The sequence below is a fragment of the Salvelinus alpinus genome, chromosome 29, assembly GCF_045679555.1.
Source record: "Salvelinus alpinus chromosome 29, SLU_Salpinus.1, whole genome shotgun sequence".
NCBI lineage: Eukaryota > Metazoa > Chordata > Actinopteri > Salmoniformes > Salmonidae > Salvelinus > Salvelinus alpinus.
Window position 1 is genome coordinate 44342410 of NC_092114.1, and position 15187 is coordinate 44357596.

Consider the following 15187-nt stretch of genomic DNA (forward strand, 5'->3'; position numbering starts at 1 on the left):
TACTGTACCACTACCACCCCACTGACACCTGACAGAGCGCGAGGTGGTGAGGCCCCAGACGTGAGACCGTGGAGCCCGGGTAGAGGGCAGCCCTCTTAAGCTGCTGCGGTTAACAGCAGCACGTCTCACGTGTATGCTAACACTACGCTGCCTGGCAGGCTGGCTGATAAACAACAGCCAAGCCTGATTACGGAGTAGCACCTTAGGCCCACATATCTCGCAGGTTGACGTTTATTGTCATGAATCTTGCCCTGGAGGCAGAGCTGAGCGATTTCCACTAGATGTATCGTAAAAATTCATGAAATTGAAAATTTGATATTTGGTCTTCATTTAAGGTTGGGCGTTGGTGTTTAGCAGTGTGACACAGGTTAGGGTTAAAGTTAGGGTTAGGTTTAAAATCAGATTGGATGACTTTGTGGCTGTGCGCCCTCATAAAATTATATATTTTAAAATTTTAGTAATTTAGCAGACACTCTTATCCAGAGCAACTTACAGTTAGTGCATTCATCTTAAGATAGCTAGGTGGGACAACCACATATCACGGGGGGGGGGGGGGGGGGGGGGGGGCAGTGGAGTGTGTGGAGGAGCGGGGTGACATGGCAGAACTTGGGATAGTTGAAAACCAGGCGGGCAGAAAGTTGCAGCGGTCCAGACGGGAGATGACAAGTTCCTGGATTAGGACCTGCGCCGCTTCCTGTGTGCGGTAGGGTCATACTCTTCGAATGATGTAGAGCATGAACCTGCAGGAGCGAGTCACTGCTATGATGTTTGCAGAGAATGACAGGGTGTTGTCCAGGGTCACACCAAGGTGCTTTGTGCTCTGGGAGGGTGACACTGAAGTTGTCAACCGTGATGGAGAAGTTGAGCTTGAGGTGGTGGGCCGACATCCAAGCTGATATCTGCCAGGCACACAGAGATGTGTGTCGCCACCTGGGTGTCAGATGGGGGGGGAAGGAGAAAAGTAGTTCAGCATCATCCGCATAGCAATGATAGGAGAGATTATGTGAGGATATGACAGGCCCGAATGTCTTGGTGTATAGAGAGAAGAGTAGAGGCCCTAGAACCAAGCCCTGGGGGACAACTGCATTGAGAGTACGTGGTGCAGATACAGACCCTCTCCACATCATCTGGTAGGAGCGGCCTGCCCGGTAAGAGGCAATCCTAGAATGTGCAGAACCTGAGACGCCCAGCCCTGAGAGGGTGGGGAGAAGGATCTGATGGGTTACGGTGTCGAAAGCAGGGGATAGATCTAGGAGGATGAGAACAGAAGAGTAAGAGTCAGCTTTGAGAGCCTCTGTGACAAAGAGAAGAGCAGTCTCAGTAGAGTGACCCGTCTTGAAGCCTGACTGGTTAGGGTCAAGATCGTTCTGAGAGAGATAATGAGAGTTGATCAGAGACAGCACTTTAAAGTGATTAGGAAAGATAAGGGATACAGGTCTATATTTCTTTATGTCAGATGAGTCGAGTTTTGGTTTCTTGAGGTTCGTTTCCCACAAAGGACCAGTACAATAATAACATGTATGCACTCACTATTGTAAGACGCTCTGGATAGGAGTGTCTGCTAAATAACTAAAATGGTCAAATGTAAATGTTTCCTAGGGCTAGAGGCAGAAGCTTGAAATTTAGAATGATAAAAAGAAGCTTTAGCAGCAGATACAGAGGAGGAGAAGGTAGGGAGGAGAAAGCTAAAGGATGATACGTCCTCCAGAAGTTTAGTTTTCCTCCGTTTTTGCTGCCCACAGACCTGTAAGCTCGCAAAGAGTCACGGAGCAGGAGGGGAGGGTCGAGCCGGCCAGGAGGAAAGGGGACAGTGCGAGTCATAGGATGCGGAAAGGGAGGAGAGCAGGGTTGAAGAGGCAGAATCAGGAGACAGGAGGGAGAAGGATTTAGCAGAAGAGAGAGATGATAGAATAGAAGAGGACAGAGTAATTGGAGAGAGAGAGAGAGAAAGAAGATTGCGACGGTGCATGACCATCTGGGTACAGGCTGAGTGGCTAGGGTTGGAGGAAAGGGAGACAGAAAACTAAATAAAGTAGTGATCAGAAACCTGGAGGGGGGGTTGCAGTGAGATTATTAGGAGAACTGTCACGCCCTGACCTTAGAGATCCTTTTTATGTCTCTATTTTGGTTTGGGCATGAGTTGGGGTGGGCATTCTATGTTTTGTGTTCTATTTCTGTGTGTTTGGCCGGGTGTGGTTCTCAATCAGAGGCAGCTGTCTATTGTTGTCTCTGATTGAGAACCATACTTAGGTAGCCTTTTCCCACCTGTGTTTTGTGGGTAGTTTTCTGTTTTGTGTCTGCACCAGACAGAACTGTTTCGGTTTCGTTCGTTCTCTTTGTTGTTTTTGTTATTCAGTGTTCAGTTTTATTAATAAATCATGAACACTTACCACACTGCGCTTTGGTCCACTTCTTCATGCAACGATGACCGTTACACGAACAGCCTCTAGGAAAGCTGAGGTCTGTCTTGGAGGGGATTGGGAAAGGGGGGGGGTCAAAAGACGCAAGGAGAGGAAAGAGAGTCGGAAATAAATTAATCCGAGGCAGACGTCGCGAGGTTGAAGTCGCCAAGTACGAAGAGCGGCGCACAATCGTCAGGAAATTATATTATCAAGGTGTCAAGCTCATTGAGGAACTCTCCAAGGTCACCTGGTGGGTGATAGACAACAACAATGTTAAACTTGAGTGGACAAGTGACAGTGGACTTCAAATGAAGACTTCAAATGAGGAGGAGAAGGACAGGTGGGAGGGAGAAAATAGAAAATCTCCAGTTAGGAGAAATTAGTAGCCCTGTGCCACCACTGCGACGACCGGATGCTCTTGGATTATGACACTAAACGTAATCAGATGAAGAGAGCAGCTAGAATAGCATTGTTTTCTGGGTTGATCCAGTTCTCTGTCAGGGCCAAAAAGTCAAGGTACTGAAGGGCAGCATAGGCTGAGATGAACTTGACAATCTTGACCGGAGATCGGCAGTTCCAAACGCTGCCGGAGACCCAAATTCCACATGGGTTGTGTGCACAGGGTACACTAAATGCTTTGAGCCAATCAATTGTGTTGTGACAAGATAGGGGTGGTATACAGAAGATAGCCAGCCCTATTTGGTAAAAGACCAAGTTCATATTATGGCAAGAACAGCTGAAATAAACAAAGATAAACAACAGTCCATCCTTACTTTAAGACATGAAGGTCAGTCAATCCGGAACATTTCATGAAAGTTTCTTCAAGTGCAGTTGCAAAAACCATAAAGTACTATGATAAAACTGGCTCTCATGAGGACCGCCAAAGGAAAGGAAGACACAGAGTTACCTCTGCTGCAGAGAATAAGTTCATTAGAGTTAACTGCACCTCAGATTGCAGCCCAAATAAAGGCTTCACAGAGTTCAAGTAACAGACACATCTCAACATCAACTGTTCAGAGGAGACTATGTGAATCAGGCCTTCATGGTCGAACTGCTGCAAAGAAACCACTACTAAAGGACATCAATAATAAAAAGAGACTTGCTTGGGCCAAGAAACACGAGGAATGGACATTAGACCGGTGGAAATTAGTCCTTTGGTCTGATGAGTCCAAATTGGAACCACATTTTGGGTTCCAACTGCCGTGTCTTTGTGAGACGCGGTGTAGGTGAATGGATGAGCTACGCATGTGTTTTTCCCTTCGTAAAGCATGGAGGAGGAGGTGTTATGGTGTGGGGGTGGTTTGCTGGGGACATTGTTTGTGATTTATTTAGAATTCAAGGTACACTTAACCAGCATGGCCACCACAGTATTCTGCAGCGATACGCCATCCCATCTGGTTTGGGCTTAGTGGGACTATCATTTGTTTTTCAACAGGACAATGACCCCAACACACCTCCCGGCGGTGTAAGGGCTATTTTACCATGAAGGTTAGTGATGGAGTGCTGCATCAGATTACCTGGCCTCCACAATTTGAGATGGTTCAGGATTTGTCAGACCGCAGAGTGAAGGAAAAGCAGCCAACAAGTGCTCGGCATATGTGGGAACTCCTTCAAGACTGTTGGAAAAGCATTCCAGGTGAAGCTGGTTGAGAGAATGCCAAGAGTGTGCAAAGCTGTCATCAAGGCACAGAGTGGTTATTTGAAGAATCTCAAATATAAAATATATTTAGATTTTTTTAACACTTTTTTGGATACTACATGATTCTATATGTGTTATTTCATCATTTTGACATCTTCACTATTATTCTACAATGTATAAAATAATAAAAATAAAGAAAAACCCTTGAATGAGTAGGTTTGTCCAAACTTTTGACTTGTACTGTATGTCTCATCACAATTCTATCTCGGAGATCTATGGACTATTGGACTTCATCGTATAGTTTCTGCTTTGACATGCACTGTCAACTGTGGGACCTTATATAGACAGGTGTGTTTATTTCTAAATCATGTCCAAACAATTGAATTGGCCACCGTTGGACTCCAATCAAGTTGTTGTGACATGTCAAGGATGATCAAAGGAAATTGGATGCACCTGAGCTCAATTTGGAGTGTCATAGCAAAAGGGGAGTGAATACTTACAGTAAGCTCCAAAAGTATTAAGACAGTAACAATTATGTTGGTGTTTTGGCTCTGTACAGCACTTCGGATTGGAAATTATACTATGAGGTTAAAGTGCAGATTCTGAGCTTTAATTTGAGGGTATTTTCATCCATATCGGGTGAACCTTTTAGGAATTACAGCACTTCTTCTATATGGTCCCCCCATTTTAGGGACAAATTGGGACAAATTCACGTATGTGTATTAAAGTAGTCAAAAGTTTTGTACTTGGTCCCATATTCCTAGCATGCAATGATTTCATCAAGTGTGTGACTCGGCAAACTCGTTGGATGCATTTGCTGTTTGTTTTGGTTGCATTTTAGATAATTTTGTGGATAGAAATTAATGGTAAATAATGTATTGTGTCATTTTGGAGTCACTTTTATTGTAAATAAGAATACAATAGGTTTCTAAACACTTCTACATTAATGTGGATGCTACCATGATTACCGATAGTCCTGAATGAATCGTCAATAATGATGAGTGAGAAAGTTACAGACGCACAAATATCATACCCCCAAGACATGCTAACCTCTCACCATTACAGATACAGATATTACAGATATTACAGATATTTGTGTGTCTGCAACTTAGCTTTTTTGCCCTACCGCATCACTTCATACACAGAAGATCTCCGCTGTCTTTCTGTGACCACGGATAACTTCAGAAAGAATGTGACAGTAACTATAAATACAAAGTTGCCCATTTCTTTGCATAACAAGCGAAGGATATACAGACGCTTCAAAGGAACCCTGAGATCACTGTATTAAAAGATAAATACAGTATAGGCTACATATGTCACGCCCTGACCTTAGAGAGCCTTTTTTATTCTCTATTTGGTTAGGTCAGGGTGTGACTTGGGTGGGCAAATCTATGTTTCTATTTCTTTGTTGGCCTAGTATGGTTCCCAATCAGAGGCAGCTGTGTATCGTTGTCTCTGATTGGGGATCATACTTAGGCAGCCCTTTTTCCCACCTTTGATTGTGGGATCTTGATTTTGTTAGTTGCTGTATAGCCTGCAGAACTTTACGTTCGTTTTGTATTTTGTTGGTTTTTGGTGTTCATTTTAAATAAAAGTAAGATGTTCGCCTACCACGCTGCACCTTGGTCTCATTCCAACAACGGACGTAACAACATAGACCTACAGTGGGGCAAAAAAGTATTTAGTCAGCCACCAATTGTGCAAGTTCTCCCACTTAAAAAGATGAGACAGGCCTGTAATTTTCATCATAGGTACACTTCAACTATGAAAGACAAAATGAGGGAAAAAAATCCAGAAAATCACATTGTAGGATTTTTTATGAATTTATTTGCAAATTATGGTGGAAAATAAGTATTTGGTCACCTACAAACAAGCAAGATTTCTGGCTCTCACAGACCTGTAACTTCTTCTTTAAGAGGCTCCTCTGTCCTCCACTCATTACCTGTATTAATGGCACCTGTTTGAACTTGTTATCAGTATAAAAGACACCTCTCCACAACCTCAAACAGTCACACTCCAAACTCCACTATGGCCAAGACCAAAGAGCTGTCAAAGTACACCAGAAACAAAATTGTAGACCTGCACCAGGCTGGGAAGACTGAATCTGCAATAGGTAAGCAGCTTGGTTTGAAGAAATCAACTGTGGGAGCAATTATTAGGAAATGGAAGACATACAAGACCACTGATAATCTCCCTCGATCTGGGGCTCCACGCAAGATCTCACCCCGTGGGGTCAAAATGATCACAAGAACGGTGAGCAAAAATCCCAGAACCACACGGGGGGACCTAGTGAATGACCTGCAGAGAGCTGGGACCAAAGTAACAAAGCCTACCATCAGTAACACACTACGCCGCCAGGGACTCAAATCCTGCAGTGCCAGACGTGTCCCCCTGCTTAAGCCAGTACATGTCCAGGCCCGTCTGAAGTTTGCTAGAGAGCATTTGGATGATCCAGAAGAAGATTGGGAGAATGTCATATGGTCAGATGAAACCAAAATATAACTTTTTGGTAAAAACTCAACTCGTCGTGTTTGGAGGACAAAGAATGCTGAGTTGCATCCAAAGAACACCATACCTACTGTGAAGCATGGGGGTGGAAACATCATGCTTTGGGGCTGTTTTTCTGCAAAGGGACCAGGACGACTGATCCGTGTAAAGGAAAGAATGAATGGGGCCATGTATCGTGAGATTTTGAGTGAAAACCTCCTTCCATCAGCAAGGGCATTGAAGATGAAACGTGGCTGGGTCTTTCAGCATGACAATGATCCCAAACACACCGCCCGGGCAACGAAGGAGTGGCTTCGTAAGAAGCATTTCAAGGTCCTGGAGTGGCCTAGCCAGTCTCCAGATCTCAACCCCATAGAAAATCTTTGGAGGGAGTTGAAAGTCCGTGTTGCCCAGCAACAGCCCCAAAACATCACTGCTCTAGAGGAGATCTGCATGGAGGAATGGGCCAAAATACCAGCAACAGTGTGTGAAAACCTTGTGAAGACTTACAGAAAACGTTTGACCTCTGTCATTGCCAACAAAGGGTATATAACAAAGTATTGAGATAAACTTTTGTTATTGACCAAATACTTATTTTCCACCATAATTTGCAAATAAATTCATAAAAAATCCTACAATGTGATTTTCTGGATATTCTTTTTTCATTTTGTCTGTCATAGTTGAAGTGTACCTATGATGAAAATTACAGGCCTCTCTCATCTTAAGTGGGAGAACTTGCACAATTGGTGGCTGACTAAGTACTTTTTTGCCCCAATGTATATATTTGAACGATATTGAAATCAATTTCATGTTCATTCAATTTGTACACGACTGTCCAAACTTTTTGCCTCTACATAGCCTATTTCATGACGTGCCAAATCTGGAATTAGTGTATTATTATAGGGTAAGCATTAGAATATGCCGCTCCAATATTTGTAGCCATAGGTGATAATATCTCTCTAGGAGCTGATCCCTTGTCAGTATTGTGGAATAATTATAATGTTAAGGTAAGATTGGAAAGGGAGAACGCTGATCCAGGAGCAGTGCTTCCTTTCTTTCCATCCTATCAGTATCGACACATGCCTCAACAAAGCACTTAGCGAAAGTTCCATCGCTATCGGGGAACCGGGCCCAGGTCATGTGCATACAAAAATATGGGATACAATGCTAAACATTGTATGTAGACTGGTCCTGATTCCTAATCAACCTACAGTTTTGGCTGCTAGCATAGACCATAGACCCTGTGAAACCAAGTGACCAATAGACTTGTTTGTTTGTTAGTGCACATTTGTGTTTGTGTGTGTGCGTGCGTGCGTGCAGGTGTCCGTGCGTGTGTCTGAGCGTGCACGTGTGTGCGTGAGCATGCATGCATTTGTGCGCATGTGTGTGCGTGCGCGGAGATACTGTGCCTGGTCACCGGTAGTGAGTCATACCTGTCAGAGCCATCTTATCCACAGCTCTGGTGTAGCCGTGCTGACTCAGACCCCATCAACCCCCAGATCATTAGGCCAGGCAAAGTTCAGACACTTACTAATGTTCCACACCATCTCCAAAATACACCTACTGCTGCATCAGAGAAACCAACCCAGAGTCTTACTGTATGACAGAGGCTAAAAGTCATAGTCACAAAATCAAAATCAAAGTCAATAGATGATCAGGTTCATGGGAAATGGAAGGATTGGATCTCTTTTGAAATGTCCATTGATGTGTTAATGACAAATCAATGTAACCGTAGCTGCAGTCTCTAACTAATAGAGTTTTTGAAATGTCCATCGATATGTTGATGAAATGTCCATTGATATGTTGATGAAATCAATGGAACAGTAGCAGCAGTCGTTAGCTAATAGAGTGCATTGCAGTAATTTAAAGTACATTGTAGTCATTTGCATTTCATTTCAACTAGACGTGGTACAGAGGCACAATGTGTTCCCTGAGATGTGGCACTGCTCAAAATAATGAGCCGACACAACGTGTGTCAATCTGGATGTGTGTGTGTGTGTGTGTGTGTGTTAGCTTTAGGGAATGCATAGTACGAATGTGGCAAATCGTTTTTTGAAAGGCTTTGTGGGGTGTGAATTCTAGAAGAATAACTGCGTAATTAGCTTTACTGTGAATATCTAATTTTCTCTAAAAATACAACCTCCCGTCATTGCTGTTAATCGTATTTATTTGATTTTAAAATAAAACATTTTCATTCCTGTTATTTTCTGTACATCTTGTTATTTAGGTTTCAACATTGAATTTTTTTAAACGATCAATCAGCACATTTCTATTTTAAAAAGTCCTCACCAAAAAATAAGATATTAAAATGATAGGTATAGATACATTACAATAATTTGGTAAACATTTCACTTCATTGCAATAAAGTAGTTCAAAGGAAAGGAAATCCAATATGCAGTCTGCATCAATTATAACATGATTGTGACCATTTTTGCAGCTTCATCCATGAGCTGGTCAGACTTGGTCAGAACTGACATTGGGTTTATAAACAACTAATGATTGAGCCATAGTTCGATGATTCTGTATTACAAAGCATGTGAAATTCAGTAATACAATTGACTGTGGGTGTGTGCGTGCATGCATATGCCTGTGTGTGTGTGTGTGTATATGCGTGTACGTGTGTGTTGTCTCCAAACCAGGTTGAATCATTAGGAGGTGATTCTCACTAACAAGGTCTTAGGAGCTGTCAGGAAAGATTCACGAGCAGGTTTCGCCACGACGAGGAGAAGTGTGACAAGTCTTATCAGGGTCTTTACTGTTGCCGGGTGTGTTTTTAAAACAGCCCTCTTTATTTGGAGTGAATGTGTTCTAGCGAGGTCTCTGCTGTTGTTGTGCATTGATTAAAAGTGTTTTCACGATTACCCGTAGCGAGTCTATTCCAGTTTAACAGGGTTAGTTGCAGTTTTAATGAAGGGTATGTAATCATTACAAGTGAAAAGGGTTTCACACAAGCTCATTGCCGGTGTCTTGTGTTGTTGTGAGGAGAACTTTGGCACTCCACAGGGGTAGGTCTTGTTTCCCCTTGTTTTCTGTGATGAGGGGTACTTGGTCAGGAAGAGCAGGAGGGTGTTAAACGCATTAATTGCGTTATCCGTCATATGGAAACTTGTTTTTTGCTGCACCACTGGTACAAGAAGCAGGCTCTGATACCATTTGTATGCGAAGAGGAGAGATGATCTGCTTGCACTACTGTTTGACTTGTTGGTTTTAGTTGATATCCCTCCTTGGCCGCATGTTAGTACTGGTTTTATGGATTTTGGTCAGTTTTGCGCACGTCAGCGTGAAAATAATTTTTTTACAGCTTCACAATTTTTTTACAGCTTGTTTTTCTACTGACCTCATATTCAGCACTGTAACTGTACTCGACTGCGAAGCCACCGCGGCCACATGCAACACGTCCATATTCATTCCTCAGACACTCACAGGTGTTGCTCTTCTTCCTCAGTCTGAGGGCACTCGACACTGTTAAGCATAAGAGCCTTAAATATTCCCCCCAGAATATCAAATCAGTATTTCCTTAAATATTGAAAAGTGTATCTGAGGACTATAGATTAAGTGTCCCGTGTAGCTCGGTTGGTAGAGCATGGTGTTTGCAACATCAGCGTCGTGGGTTCAATGGGGGGACTAATATGAAAATGCATATACTCACTACTAGAAGTTGCTCTGGATAAGAGCATCTGCTAAATATTTTCCAGACCGATTGCAGTTCCGCTTTTCACTTGCCCTCAAATGATAATCTCACTTCTCTTTTTGCACCCATTACTACGAGTACAAGATGTTACTAAGAGATTGAACGTTGAGTGAACATCCCAGCAACAGCACAGCAATGCTTCCATGTGTCTACTTGTATCTTACGAATGTGTTTGTGTATTCCGGTACACTCGTCTGTCAGTTCAACCACTACACCCGTACACAATAATTTCAACAAACACAAGATACAATACACTAGACACGTATTTGAATTATGTATGGCAGCATCTGACCCTTTCCCTAGCATTCTCTGATGGGGCCAATAGATTTTAAATGGCTGACTTGTGAAGCTATAATGAAGTGACTGTCATGTTATTGACAGGGGAGCCCGATGCTTTGGAGGAAAGCAGAGCTTCCAACCGAGGGCCTCCGATAGACAGATTATTACCGTGGCCTTTATAATGAGCTAACGTTCCTCCTCCGCCACTGTTCACTCTGAAGGGAGAGGCGCTGTATTCCCCTATCACAGCTGCAAAACAGAGGTGTAAATTAAAGCAAACAGGGTAAAAAAAAAAAAAACTATGTAGATGTAAGTAGGCTACAGTATTCCAGTGATTTAAGTGTGAAATGTATTTTCTGCTGTGGAATAGACTATAGGGGAGAGCAAGCGGGATATTTGTTATTGTGGTATTCACAATATGGTGTGTGCTTGGTGTTGAGTGTGTGTGTGTGTGTGTGTGTGTGTGTGTGTGTGTGTGTGTGTGTGTGTGTGTGTGTGTGTGTGTGTGTGTGTGTGTGTGTGTGTGTGTGTGTGTAATGTGTGTGTGTGTGTGTATGTGTGTGTGTGTGTGTGTGTGTGTGTGTGTGTGTGTGTGTGTGTGTGTGTGTGTGTGTGTGTGTGTGTGTGTGTGTGTGTGTGTGTGTGTGTGTGTGTGTGTCTGTTGTGTAAGTGCACGGGGATGCCCATGAAGGTGTAATTAACAGTCAGACACAGTGTTGAAATTCACTGCTGCTGTTTTACCAGTCCTGAGGATGCTGTCACTGCCCTCAAGTAACTGTTAACCTTGATGGCTGACGTCTGATTTGAGAACAGTGTGACAGGTGTAAATTTAACATACAATTCAGCAGCCCCCCACACTAATCCAATTATTTTCTGAACCTTTGGGAATTTTTTCATACATCTGATTAAAATCCCAGTACAGTGGTTAGAAATAACATGGTTCTGTTAAATACATTTTCAGTGCGTATTATGGACGCGTGCATGTCAAAAACTGTTGTTTTTTTAATAAATCAATGTTATTCATTTTGTATCAATGATTTATCAGTCATCAAAATGATTTGAAACTATACACTTATTTATATTGTTAAAAACATAACGCTTGTGTTTTACCTATTTAAAATATCAATGCTTTTGAATATAATATTTAATTATAGATCAAAACAAAAGAAGCTAAGAGAGAAAGACAACAGAATGCTTTGTGGGGGGGGGGGGGACACAATACACCGTACATAACAAGGCATCTTCTTGGGGATAGAAAAAATTATACCACTTTCAGAATGTGCAAGATCTCATGCAGTTGTCTCTCTCTCACTCTCTAGCCCTCCTCTCTGTCGGCGCTAAATCACACATTAGTACAGCCAGTGGAAGTGTTGACAGTTTTACAAACAGAAATGTAAAACGCCACACTCAAGGGGGTCTGAGAGATAAGGGGTGAGTCGAGCAGGGCAGGAAACAATGCAAAATGTGGTCTAGAGAGGCATCTAATGCCATACAAACACCTCAATGACTGAGGTTATTTTAATTATATACAGAACGAATGCCAAACCAGAAACAACTTTAGCCTCCGCTCAGTGTGTAGAGGAAGAGGGGGTACCCTGTAGAGAGGGAGAGCACTGTTGGTCGCTACTATCCATGGCATTTCCTGTAACCTTTCGCTTCCTGGCACCTTACTCGAAAGCAAGCGTGGTAAATATGGCAAATCAAGAACAGCAAAAAAAAAGACAGTGTCACGCAAACAAAACCTTGATAATTCAAGACAAAAATACTGACCAAATTACTGTGTACAGGAGCTCGTCAAGTTGATAAATATCTGCGCACCAAGCACACCAAGACAGTTGTGAAGAGGGCACGACAAAACCTAATCCCCCTCAGGAGACTGAAAAGATTTGGCATGGGTCCTCAGATCCTCAAAAGGTTCTACAGCTGCACCATCGAGAGCATTCTGACGGGTTGCATCACTGCCTGGTATGGCAACTGCTCGGCCTCCGACCGCTTGGCCCTACAGAGGGTAATGCGAATGGCCCAGTACATCACTGGGGCCAAGCTTCCTTCCACCCAGGACCTCTATACCAGGTGTCAGAGGAAGGCCCTAAAAATTGTCAAAGACTCCAGCCACCCTAGTCATAGACTGTTCTCTCTGCTACCACACGGCAAGCGGAACCGGAGCGCCAAGTCTAGGTCCAAGAGGCTTCAAAACAGCTTCTACCCCCAAGCCATAAGACTCCTGAACATCTAGTCAAATGGCTACCCAGACTATTTGCAGTGCCCCCCCCCCCCTTCACCCTCTTTACACCGCTGCTACTCACTGTTGTCATCTATACATCTTTAATAACTCTACCTACATGTACATACTACCTCAACTGACCGGTGCCCCCGCACATTGACTCTGTATCAGTACCCCCCTGTATATAGTCTCGCTATTGTTATTTTACTGCTGCTCTTTAATTACTTGTTACTTTTATCTCTTGATCGGCTGTGAAAAGCCAACTGACATTTACTCCTGAGTTGCTGACTTGTTGCACCCTCGACAACTACTGTGATTATTATTATTTGACCATGCTGGTCATTTATGAACATTTGAACATCTTGGCCATGTTCTGTTATAATCTCCACCCGGCACAGCCAGAAGAGGACTGGCCACCCCTCATAGCCTGGTTCCTCTCTAGGTTTCTTCCTAGGTTTTGGCCTTTCTAGGGAGTTTTTCCTAGCCACCGTGCTTCTACACCTGCATTGCTTGCTGTTTGGGGTTTTAGGCTGGGTTTCCGTACAGCACTTTGAGATATCAGCTGATGTAAGAAGGGCTATATAAATACATTTGATTTGATTTGATCTCTTATTCTTATCCATATATTTTTTTAAACTGCATTGTTGGTCAGGGGCTTGTAAGTAAGCATTTCACTGTAAGGTGAAATACCTGTTGTATTTGGCGCATGTGACTAATACAATTTGATTTGATTTGATTTGAATGACATGAAGCCTATGGAAACATCATTCTTTTCAACACCAATAAACCCAAACAAACCCACACACTCACGTAAAACACACTTTCAGGTGCAGAATTAGCAAGTACAGTGTGGTTTGGCCTAAAATATTAGCTGCATAGTGACTCTCCACTGTTGGTCAGCACACACACGACGTAAGAGAAATCAGCGATAGACGTTCCCCATGGGTTGTGTTAGCCTGCTGAGTACCGCTCCAGTGTAGGAACCGTTAAGACCATTCAGATAGCCTTGGCTAATCATAACATAGATTTATTACACTACTGACACTACTACAGATTACACAAGACTATGTCATTGAATGTCCTTTTTATATTTCACAACCATTGAGTGGTCTATTGACAATACAAAGTTGCCTGAACATGTTTTCATAGCAAAATATTACAGTATGGTGTGTGCAGTTCACTTGATTTTAGCACATACAGTTTAGAAGCACAACTACTAAAGCGAGTTATGTTTGTTTTCTTGGTATTTAGTTATAATTGACAGGTATCCTATGTGAAGCCTTAAAATGTAACAAAATAAGATCCCGTGTTGAATTTTACACCGTCCATTTAAAGGGCTCATCATGCAATGGACTTCAAAACAATCCTGAGTGATATCTCAACACCTAGTCTTTTTATTAGGAAAGGATATAGGCAGCTGCAGGGATGTGATGAGAATGGGAAGATTTGTGTGTGTTGCGGGGGGGGGGGGGGGGGGGGGGGGGTGAAGGTGCGGGGGGAGGCGGTTGAGGGTAGGAAAAAAGGGGGAAAGAAAACAAGTGACAGAATTGCTGGGTCCCAGTCTATTTGGAGGTGACGGTTGTGTCTGTGTCTGTGCAATTGCACAAATAAGTGTGTCTGCGTATGTGCGTGCAAGTGTGTGTGAGTGTGTGGTTGCACGTGAGGCTGATTGGGAAATGGGTTTGTGTGTGAGTGAGAGACACTGATTGGCCCCAACTTGGCCCAGTACTGGTAGGGGCACAGGCCTTGCCTCTCTGAAAGCCTTCATTAGAATGTGACAAAACTGCTGGGGGCAAAACTGGCTCCGGCACAATGATCAATTCGGCAGAGGGGATTGAAAAGGGGGAAGGAGGGTGGCGTTCTGGAGGAGGGGGTGCATCAGGGGTGCGTACAAGCCCCCCTGCTGGTTTAATTACTGCTATGTGCGCCTCTCCATTAACGGCACACCCATGGTCCAGTGGCCACCGCGGGCCTGCACAAAGATAGCGGGGAGAAAAGGGGACCGCGGAGGGAAAGAGAAGGAGAAACAGACAGAGACAAACGCAGGGCGCTCATTAGCGAATGGTAATCGCCGGCCGAGAGGTTGTGCACTCACCTCACAAAACGCCACATGTCAATTTGTCCCCCCTTTATTCATGGACCTCACTCGTCTCTATGCTAGTCTCCCATTTTCTCTTGTTGAGGAGAATTGGATGGAGCGCCATGGGGGGAAACACTTGAGGAATAATGTAAACACAAACGCAGCGCAGCGGAGGGCTCCTGCTCGCAGGCTGGACCAGGGGAGGACACCTACTCAACTTTGCTCTGTCCTTAAGCCATCCAGGCCTACAGCCTATTGGACCACTGACCCACTGAAGGATCTAGTTTGAAATATGTGTCTGCACCACATGAGAGTCAAAGTTCAGCTCTCTATGAAAAACATATCTATTGAGCATCTGTTAAGCTCCTGCAAAAGGAAGGGAAGA